The sequence below is a fragment of the Hibiscus syriacus genome, unplaced genomic scaffold (assembly GCF_006381635.1).
Source record: "Hibiscus syriacus cultivar Baekdansim isolate YM2019G1 unplaced genomic scaffold, ASM638163v2 tig00111582_pilon, whole genome shotgun sequence".
Lineage (NCBI taxonomy): Eukaryota > Viridiplantae > Streptophyta > Magnoliopsida > Malvales > Malvaceae > Hibiscus > Hibiscus syriacus.
The window spans coordinates 5,113,633-5,124,591 of NW_024063126.1; positions in this window are offsets into that span (position 1 = coordinate 5,113,633).

Genomic DNA, 10,959 nt, shown 5'->3' on the forward strand with positions numbered 1-10,959 from the left:
AACTCAAAATTGGTTGAGAAAGAAAAAATCTCAAATCATCATCTCTCTCAGGATATTAGTAAAAAATCAAACATTTAAAGAAAACATTTTGATTATTAGTCACAAGATCTTCGGGAAAGAAATAGTAAGGAGACAATGATATCAAGGGAATTTCTACCCCATTTTTCTTCAGTTTCATGTAGCAAGTTATATTCCAAGTTACACAAAGCTCAAATTATTACCCCATGTTTGGCTAAACCTTTGGTACCTCCTTACCCAAGATGGTATAATAAAAAAGTCTTTTGTGAGTATCATGCTGGAATCTGAGGATATTCCATTGAAAATTGTGGCAACTTCAAACGACGAGTTCAAGATCTTGTAACTCATGGAATTATAGAAGTGGATGCTAACAGTCAATCCATTTTGATCAAACATTTGGGAGCCAACCCCCATGATAAAGTTGATAGTTCCAAAATAGGTGATGTTCATATAGCGGGAGGCATTAAAAAGAAAAAAGGCAAAGCTAAGAAAGGTGAAATATGTATGACCGATTTAATTCTCGACACTTCTTTGATAAGTGGAACCAAAATGAGAAATGAAAAAGTGAAAGGAAATGTAATCTGAGACTGGACTACAGGTTTAAAAAGGAATATGGCCGATACAACCTTGAAAATACCTCAGACACCTATATCAAATCTTTTGAAATCAAGGGAAGCAGGGGTTAATTTAAAAAGTCTAGTGAATACTACTCCAATCACAGCTGCAAGGAATGTCCAGAACCAGGATGCAACTATTATCACCAAAGAAATTTGTTCTGAAATTCAAATTGAGCCCAATTGCCAGGAAAAGATGATGATGGAATTTGTCTGAGAAACTATTCAAAAGAAAGTAGAAATTTGCATATCTGAAGGTTTATCCAAAGAAGATGTCCAAGAAATGATTAACGAATGGGGGCAAATATAGACAAAGATCCTGGTCCGATTACACATCCAACATTCAAGAAGTAATAGGGCAGTGGAAGTTGTTATCTACCACTATTGTACCTTACATTTTGTAGAATCTTGTTTGAACATGTTTTTGTTCCTTTCTCCGCCTTTTTGGTAATAAATAAATCTGTGTTTCTTTTTAAGGTTATGAGCATTGAATCAATTTTTCAATCTTGCATTTCTTTGAATATCACTGGACTAAAAACTCCTTATAATTAGAGTTATACATCTTTGACAAAGTATCAAGATTGAAAATCAGTAAAAAAAAGGGACCCTGACATTACCTAAGATGAAATATACCTAAATACTACCTATTACAAATATGAGAGAGTCTTCTCTAGTGTAAGGAATTAGACAACAGGATTGGTATTTATATATAGGGACATCTTTTGTGTGACATTGTGAAGCTAACTAGATTATTTTTCTATTGATGAGGTTCAAAGATGAAACTTTGACAAATCTAGTCTAAAGTCGGCTTCTTGGGAATTGAAATTTGGTAATGAGATTTTTTTTTATTTCCACCAAACACATAGACTATAACAGGTTCTCCTTAAAAAGTAAGAGTCATATATGTAGTAAAGTTGTCCCTCTAGAGCAATTGGTTAGTAGCCCTGGCTTTATCGATATGTTTCAATTAGCCCAATGAAGGCTAATCACAATAAAGCTGAATTCAACTAGCCAAAATGGCAAAAGAATAAGTTATTGTAAGAGAGTGAAATAATACTTGTTATAGTCTACTTCACACACATGCACACAAAAATTTCATTATCAGACTGATGATTTCACACTGCTTTGGGTAGAATCAAAGATTTCAGAGAATTGAAATGGAGTTATTCTAAAAGGTCTAGTAATTGTTATGCTAGTTGTGTCATTTTGTACGCATTCGGTTAAAGACACCAAGTTAAGAAAGTGAGGCATGTGACAATATTAACAAAGATCAAGAGAGAGTGTCATCTTTACTAAGATGTAACCATAGAAAATAAGGAAGCCAACCTAAAACTAACCTCTCAATCTTGATTCTTATCAAAGAACTATAACTTTGAAACATTAAAAAGTTGTTGATTCTTTTGATATTCTTTGAATCCATGCTTATAATTTGATTCTATTGTGAACCTGTAAGGGGCAATATTTTACAAAATTCCTTCATTAAAACGAAAAGAGAAAAACAATTTTTAAATAGGATCGTCCCAAAAGAGAAAGTATCTTGAATCAAGTTGATGCTTATTCTACCCCTATTGGAAAAAAAAGGAATAAACGAGACCATAATGAGAAAGCAATTCACATTCTTGAAAGCAAGTGGCCCGAGAAACCAAATTTCTAGGGAATTGGACTCATAACATTCCTTTATAGAAACCAGTTAAGAAGAATGATTACCTCTTTCAGAAAAGTCACATATCTCAAACATTTCTGTTAGAAGAATTGGTCACTTTCTTAAGCTGTGACAACATGAAGAGAATCCCTCAAGTTGCTTAACAACATTGTTGTTTAGTAACACAGGAATGAGAGCAAGAGATTCGGCACGAATAGAGCCATGAGTACCCACGATGGGGCATTATCAAAGTTGGACCTTGTGAAGAGCATGAGATCCAAATTAAATGGACATTAAGATTAAGTCTTACAATTTGGAATATAGGGACATTTTGAAGATTCATATCAGTATGAAAAAGCCCATCTCTCAGAAATCCAGGTGGGCATTTTGAAGTTGAAAGCCCTTATCAGAAAAAAAATCATGGATTTGAGCAAATATTCCTAATGAAACAAAAAAAAGGTATGAAGAATGAAAATGGTGAAACAATGACAATAGAGTTGACCATACATCACTGTTCTGTTCACCATATGATTACATTATCTCCACAGGAGCCACAAGAAATGATGAATGTGTTGTCAAATGTTCCCTGATATAATGCTAACAAGTTAAAGCATCCCACTTATATTCTTACTAAAGTATCATTTTGATGTCATACAAAAGCTATGAACATCATGCAAAGAGTTCCCTGGTTGAAAATCTAGGTAGAAGTCATAGGAAAGGATTAATGTGTTGTCAAATGTTTTACGAACCAGTGATTATGGTGCTGAACCAATGTTACGATCATGTGATATAAGATGAAGTTTGTCTTCAACCCCAAGATTCATAAATGAGAAATGATGAATATTTCTTTCCAAGAAGAAGCGTTAGAACTTTAACAACAAGAAACTAGTGGAACCAACTAAGATTGAACGATAAGCTGTTGTTAAACATTTCGGCATGATATGATCTGAATAATTTTATTCGAGATCTGATTAGATGTGGAGACATGAAAGGAATTAGGATAAATCCTTCTTGTGATGTGTTTCAAGACTCAAATCAGAACATACATGGCTGCTATCTTGATTAATCTTTGCTGAGTTTAGCATATTTATATCTACATTCTGCAAGGATGATAGATTCTTTTTTCAAATACGAAAGCTTTATCGTATTTCTACATAAGTTTAGGTAAAGACAACTGGTTTTATCAAGGACAAAATGGGGCAACAAGGTCATAATTCTGAGTATGGCAGGAGTTTCCTAAATGAAAAAAATTCTTCTGAGAGAACTGAGACAAAAGTTCCCTGAATAAAACAGTTCTTCTACAGGCAAAAGAAGACACCAAGATACAAGCTGATCAGATGATTCTTTGGAAATGCAAGCTTGAAAGCATAAATTGCTACAGTGATGATTGAAGTGAACACTGGAAGGAATGACCAAGTGAAAGAAGATCAAATTATGGAGTCAAACAAAGATTGATACATTCATACGAACATTATTTGCATAAAAGATCATGCATTTCATTAATACATTTGATTGCATTTGCATAAATACATATTTTCACAAAAGATGGAGGGACAAAATACCTTATGGAAGGTATAATTCAAATCCCAAATAGAGAAAGCACGTTTGGAGAGGCAAACATTTGAAGAATAGATGGATACAGTCCACAGAGGAAACATTAATTTTGGGGCATGCCCAACCAACAAGTTGTTCAAAAATTGAGAAAATTTCTCATTTACTGTTCCAGAAAATGAAATTTTTGAAAAGTAAGAAGTTTCTTACCTTGTAAATTATTTCCCATAAATTTGTAAAGCCTTTGGGCCATTTGTAAAACCTCCGGGTGATTTATAAAGCCTCCGGGTCATTTGTAAAACCTCCGGGTCATTTGTAAAGCCTCTGGCTCATTTGTAAAGCCTCCGGGTCATTTGTAAAGCCTTTGGGTTATTTGTAAAACCTTAAGGTAATTAGTAAATCCTTTGGGTTATCTATCAGTCTCTTAAGCAAGATGGTTCTTTTCAGGTCAATTCAACCTTCACAGAAGAGTAGTGAAGTAGTCATTTTTAACCTTCACGAAAGAGTAGTGAAGTAACCCAACCTCGAATCTGATATTCACGTAAGAGTAGTGAAATGGATTCTTCTTAAGTTAGTCATTTTTAACCTTCACGGAAGAGTAGTGAAGTATTACAATCTTGAGTCTGATCTTCACAAAAGAGTAGTGAAACAGATTCTGTTCAAGCCATTTAAATTCAACCTTCACGGAAGAGTAGTGAAGTAATGCAATTCAACCATCAGGAAGAGTAGTGAAGTAATGCAAATTCAACCTTCACGAAAAAGTAGTGAAGTAATGCAAATTCAAGCCTTCACAAAAGAGTAGTGAAGCAATGCAAATTCAAGCCTTCACAAAAGAGTAGTGAAGCAAGATCAGGTCAAAAGTTTGATCTCCACGGAAGAGTAGTGGAATGAATTTTTTTTATCAAAATATGAAGCCAATTGGACGAAAACTTCATGTCTTTCTATCTTTGCTTTATTATTGTTAACACAAAAAAAAACAAAGAAGGGCAGTTGTCGACAGTCGTTTTCGTCCTAGTCCCGATTTGTTATAAGTATTATATTATTATTATTATATTACAATTAATTATTACAATTTTACAGGCCCAAATGAAAAATGGATTTAACCCCAAGGCCCGATTACAATCAAATCCCAGCAGATCCACTCGGTTCAGGCCCATAATTGACCCGAACAGCCCAATAGGCCCATAAGCAAACCCAAATGCTGCTAGGGTTTTCCACCAACTTCTCCAGCCACCAGCACTCCATAGCCGTCCAATCCAGAAGCAGATCCAACGGTCCCAAGTGTAACCAGTAGAAACCTTAGGGTACTCATTGTAACCCTAGGGCTATTTCGGCTGACGCCATAGTGGTATGATGCCTCCGCCGCCGAACGCTCCAACAAGCACATGCCACGACGCTGCCACATCCTATCCAGATCGAAGCAATCTGAGTGCATTAAATGCACTCAGCCTCTCCACCGCACAGCTTACAGCCCCTAGGGTGAGTCACCACCGTAGCTCCAGTGACTCACCGGGGTTCAGCCTTTTAACCAGTCCAAATGGAGTATTAAAAATCCCTATAAATAGGGCGAACATGAAAAAGAAGAAAACAATGAGAAAATAGAGCAAACAAGCACCCAATACACAACAAACAGACCAGAAAAATAGTGAGAAGAGAGCGAAGGAAGCCTTACCATCTTTGGAGCATCTACGCGCCTCCACGCACCACCGAAGAAAACGAAACACCGAAGGTATAAACCTTAGATCTGCTCCGATTGAGGGCTTTTTAGGGTAAATAGCTTTCGGTTTAGGCTTTAGGGGAAAGATGGGAACATTTCTAGGTAGTTTGGTATTTTTCGACCACCGTGTGTGGTGGCCGACGGTGGCAGACGATGGTGTTTCTCGGCTGCTGGTCGGTGACCGGTCTTCCTTCGATGGTGGGTTTTTAGAGAAAGGGCAGAGAGAAAGAATTCTCTCTTTCTTTAGACAGAGTAAAAGAGAGAAATGGGAGAGATGATCCTCAAAGGACCAGTTTTGGGCTATATAAACCTTTCTCGAACGACGTTATTTTGGGGAGGGATTGTCTGCGTAATTTGACAATGTGTAAATTACATGCTTGGTCCCTCTAATTTTGTAATCCGTCCATTTTAGTCACCGAAATCAGGTTTTGCACATTTTAATTTGGTTTTCATATTATATATATTTATATTTTGATCATTGTTATATATATATATATATATATATATATATAGGGTAAAATAACCTATTTAGTCCTTTCTATTTTGATTATTTATATTTTAGTCATGTATTAATAATTTAGGGTAAATTACATTCTTAGTACAATATTTTAATATTATTTCGAATTAGGTTAATTAATATTACTATTTTATATTTTAATCATTAATTATTATTATAAGATTAATTGTAATGTTAGTATAATTATATATATTAAAATAATTTTATGATATAGTTAATATTAAGTATTATAATAGGATTATTAATATTTATATTAAATATTGTTTAGTAATTAATTATTTTAAGTTATTTGTAAATTTAAATTTTACAAAAAAAAAATTATAATTTATTGCAAAGACACTAATTAATAAACAGTGGTACTAATTTTGGGCATTATGGGGGTGATAATCCTTCCCTATACGTAACCGACTCCCGAACTCATTTTTTCTGGTAAGCAGGCCCTGTTTTGTATTATTTTAATATTATTCTTATGAATTTTATTAGAATAATATAACATTTTGGTGACTAATCTCACCAAATTAAAAGATTTGTGGCAACTCTATAACATAGTGTTTCATCTAATTTAAGGAAGATAAACACTCACTTTTTCGAGACTAGTTACATCTTTAGGGCGTACTATTTGCACTCTCCATCGTCGGGTAGAGAAACGTCTCGACACTTGAAATTGAGAACGCTGGTGCGTAGCTAATCCACAACAGTCACTGTTGTTATGTGAATTTCGATCACATCATAAAATTATCATCAGAGCAAAGAAAAGAACCTGGTTTGGATTTGCAGCCATCAGAGATGTGTGAACGAACGTGCATGAGAGAGAGGGCATTCACGGAGTGGGCTTGTTGGTCACAACACAATTAGAGAAGAAAATAATGGATTTTATTGATGAATTTAATATTGAAATTAAATTTATATTTTTTAAGATTATATATTAAAAGATATTTTTTATTTTAATATTAGTAGAATAAAAAATCTTTGAATATGTTAAATTAAAAGATATTTATTATCTATTTAACTTTGAATAGTAAAAATAATTATTTTCTTTTGAATATTTCATATTAAAATAATATCTATTTAAGTTTGAATTGTAAAAAGAGCTTATATCTTTTGAATATTTTAAATTAAAAGATATTATTATCCGTTTAAATTTGAATATTAAAAGATATTTAGTTGGAGTAAATCTCTCTTGAAAATCTCCTATAAAAACTAAGTTAACCTGCTAGATTATTCACAAGTTTCACAAGTTTTTCTTCATCTCAGAATTCAAGAACTTTTACTTTCTTGAAAAATATTTTATCTCCTTAGTTTTCCGTTGATGGTCAAATGCAATAATAGTTTTTGATCTCTACAATTGTGCTACTGTAGCTAATCATCTATTTGTTGTATCATGGGAGACATATGACCAACGATCTCAAGCACCAAAGGAGTGACCGAAAATTTGTTTTAAGGAAACCGTGTAGTGACAAGCCTCAATTTTTTCTGATAAAAAAATCAATCAAGAAAAAGGTATTTTTCTTTCTATTTATTTTATTTTATTTTTTAAGAAGTTTAATATTGTTTGTTTTATCTTCTCAAGTGTGAATATGGTAACAGATTGTTATATTTTTAACAATTCTAAGACATGACAAACTCATTCTTTATCATTAAATTTTTTTAATGATATTTGATTATTATTATTATTATTATTATCATTTTTCTATATTATTCTCGAATTAATGACTTTTGTCCAACAATCTTACGACATGTTAATTTTTATTTTTTTCAAGATGATATAGATTATTTTGATTTTAATCCTTTTTGTGTATAAGGGAACTGCCAAAAATTCGGTAAAACAAATATTGAGAAAAAAATCAGGAGGAATTTACGTAAACGATAAGTTTGCTTTACTTCTGAATTATGAATTCTAAAATCTTTTGTGTAAAGATTTTGTATTTAATTTTTTATGTGGGACATGGTTCCACCAATTTGTGTAGGAATTCAAATAATTGGATTTCAAGACCTTTGCAAGGTCTTTGATGTTACGCACTTTGTGGGGGCGCACCTTGAATTTTGATAGTTCAAGTTTTGCTTGACAACATTAAAGTCAATCAGATAGGTGAAATTTTTATATTTTCTTTTAATTCGAGACGATTTGAAACTATTTTTTCTATTTTTCTTTAATCTGAAACGGTTCAGATAGCGTGATAAAAATGATATAGCAAATAAATATGTTTCGGGATTTATACTGTCATTTAACGGGTTCGCAAAAATCTCATAGTGGACAAATATGTTTAACAGAAATTGTCGTGAAAGTAATTTTGGTTACTGATTTTGTTTTGAAACGTTGATTATGTATGATAACAAAATTGAAAATAAACGAGAATTAATTTATTGTTTATTGAAATTATTGTTAATTCCAGTTCTGTTTTGAAATTAATCGAGATTTCAATTCTGTCGTTATAAATAAATGATAATGGTTTGAAATTGTCGTCGTCGCATTTTATTTGTGTGTATACACAAATACGAGGTCTGTCACTAATGGTGCAGGAGCCTTCTGTAATCTCCTTTGCAACTCCACGTAATAGTCTATGCAGGCTCACATAGTGGTTAGCGCATGAGGATTTATCCATATGAAAACCCTATTGCAAACTTTTTTGGAGGTTAGTGTATGGGATTTTTGTTTTATTGTAATCAATGATGATTTGGTTAATTTAGAACAATAAATTTAAGGTAATTTTTAGTTTTCAACCAAACCTTATCGTTGAATGGAATAATAGGTAATCAGTGATTCACTTAATTTGTTATTTGGAATGTTAGTTCCTACTCAAACGTTGAATTAAAATTCAACGGTGTTGATGGTCATGAACCACAATGAGAAACTTGTAAAATTCTATGGATATAATTTTAAGATGTAATAACATAATATGTTATTTTATTTGATAAATTTAGCCAATTACCAAATGATTCTCCTATTTTTGAGAGGGCACGTAAATGTTATTATCGAATTCACTGCAGTAAGGCTTGAGACCACTCTGACTTCCTATATTAGAATTACATCGTGAATGGATTGTTAGATACACAATATAAAGTGTATAGTATCCATAAGATGAATAAAATAATTATGGATGACATTAGACCATAAATACGAAATGTAAAATGTTGACACTAAGGAAATTTTAGTAGTCAAGTTCTTAAAATTCATAATAATAACATAGAAGAGGGAGAATAAATATTTTATTACCTATATTGATGATGGCAAAAGTATTGCTAGGTGTATTTGCTAAAAGAGAAAAAGTGAAGCTATAGAGAAATTTATTTTTTATGAATATGAAATTGAAAACCAACTTAAAAGATTAAGATGATAAGAAGTGATTGTGCACAATATGATATTATTCATGAAGTGAAATCATTGCACTCTCTTAAAATAAATGGAGTAGCAAAGTGGAAGAATTGAACCTTAAGGAAATGATGAACACAATTAGAAAGTTCTGGGTTGTCACATAACATGTAGGGGAAAAGATAAGTTATTTTGTTAACTAATTACATTCTAAATAAGGTTCCCACAAAAGAAAAAGGATAAGACACTATACGAGTTATGAAAAGGTCAAAAACCTATTTCATACAAACACTTGAAAATGTGGGGTTGTCAAGAGAAGGTAATGATCATATTACCAAAGCAAATGAAAATAGATCATAAATGATGGATTGTATTTTCTTTAACTATCCTATTATCTTAGAAGGATAGACTGATGCTAGTAGGATATTGATATTTAAGATATCAATGGCACGAGTGAACATGTTTCACATTGGGAGAAGAAGTTGTGTCATAGAATCTTCAAGAAAACGGTTATAATCAGATTCACAATGGAGTATGAGTTTGTAGCTCTAGATAAGTCTAGAAAATAAGTTGAATGGCTTTAGAATTTCTTGGAGGATATTCTTGAAATACTAAAACATGTGCCCACATTATGCATATACTGTGACTAGCATAGAATTTAAAGTATAATGGTAAGTCGAGACATATTTGTTGTCAAAACAATTCCATAAACAACTGATCTCAAATAGAGTTATCTCTGTTGATTTTGTAAGATCAAAAGATAATATCATGGATCCACTAACAAAAAGGTTATATCGAGATCAAGTTAAGAAAGCATCTAAAGAAATGTGACTAAAGCTCCTGAAATTTAAAGGCTTTATGTGAAGGAAAACCTATCTTATTGATTGGAGATCCCAAGATTTAGGTTCAAAGGGACAAACTAATTGCATAAATTTTGTACGATTATTATGGGGGTTTATCCAAGCTCGCTCCTATAATGTGAATAGTGTTCAAAGTGGTACAAGCTAAGCAAAACTTAATGACCATTGTGTGCTTCGATGAGCCGAGCAACATAAGTCACCTATGTGAGAGTGAAGTTGGGTCGCTTCTAGAAGACTATTGGGCATAATTCTTTCAAACTCTTGCAAAATCAGACGATTTCCATGGCTTTAAAGACATACCCATGAGAACTAAATTCTTGTCAGGGAGGTAGTTGTGTTAAGTATGTCATCGTTTACACAAACAACATAACATTTAAAGACATCATGTCTACTGTTAGCCAGTAAAGTAAATATATTGTCATAAGGGTAGGTTCAAAAGATGACACCTACCTATCCTATGCAACTATTGATCGTAGAGTCTATCACCACACCAAGTCAAAATGAATTTGATAAAATTATCAATTTCATTCATGCGAGGGATTGTTGGAAAAATAGTGAGTTTCATTGATGAATTTAATATTTAAATTAAATTCATGTTCCTTTTGAATATTACAAATTAAAAGATATTTTTAATTTGAATATTAGTAGGATAATTATTTTTTTTGAATATGTCAAATAAAAAGGTATTTGTTAACTAACTAACTTTGAATATTAAAAATAATTATATCCT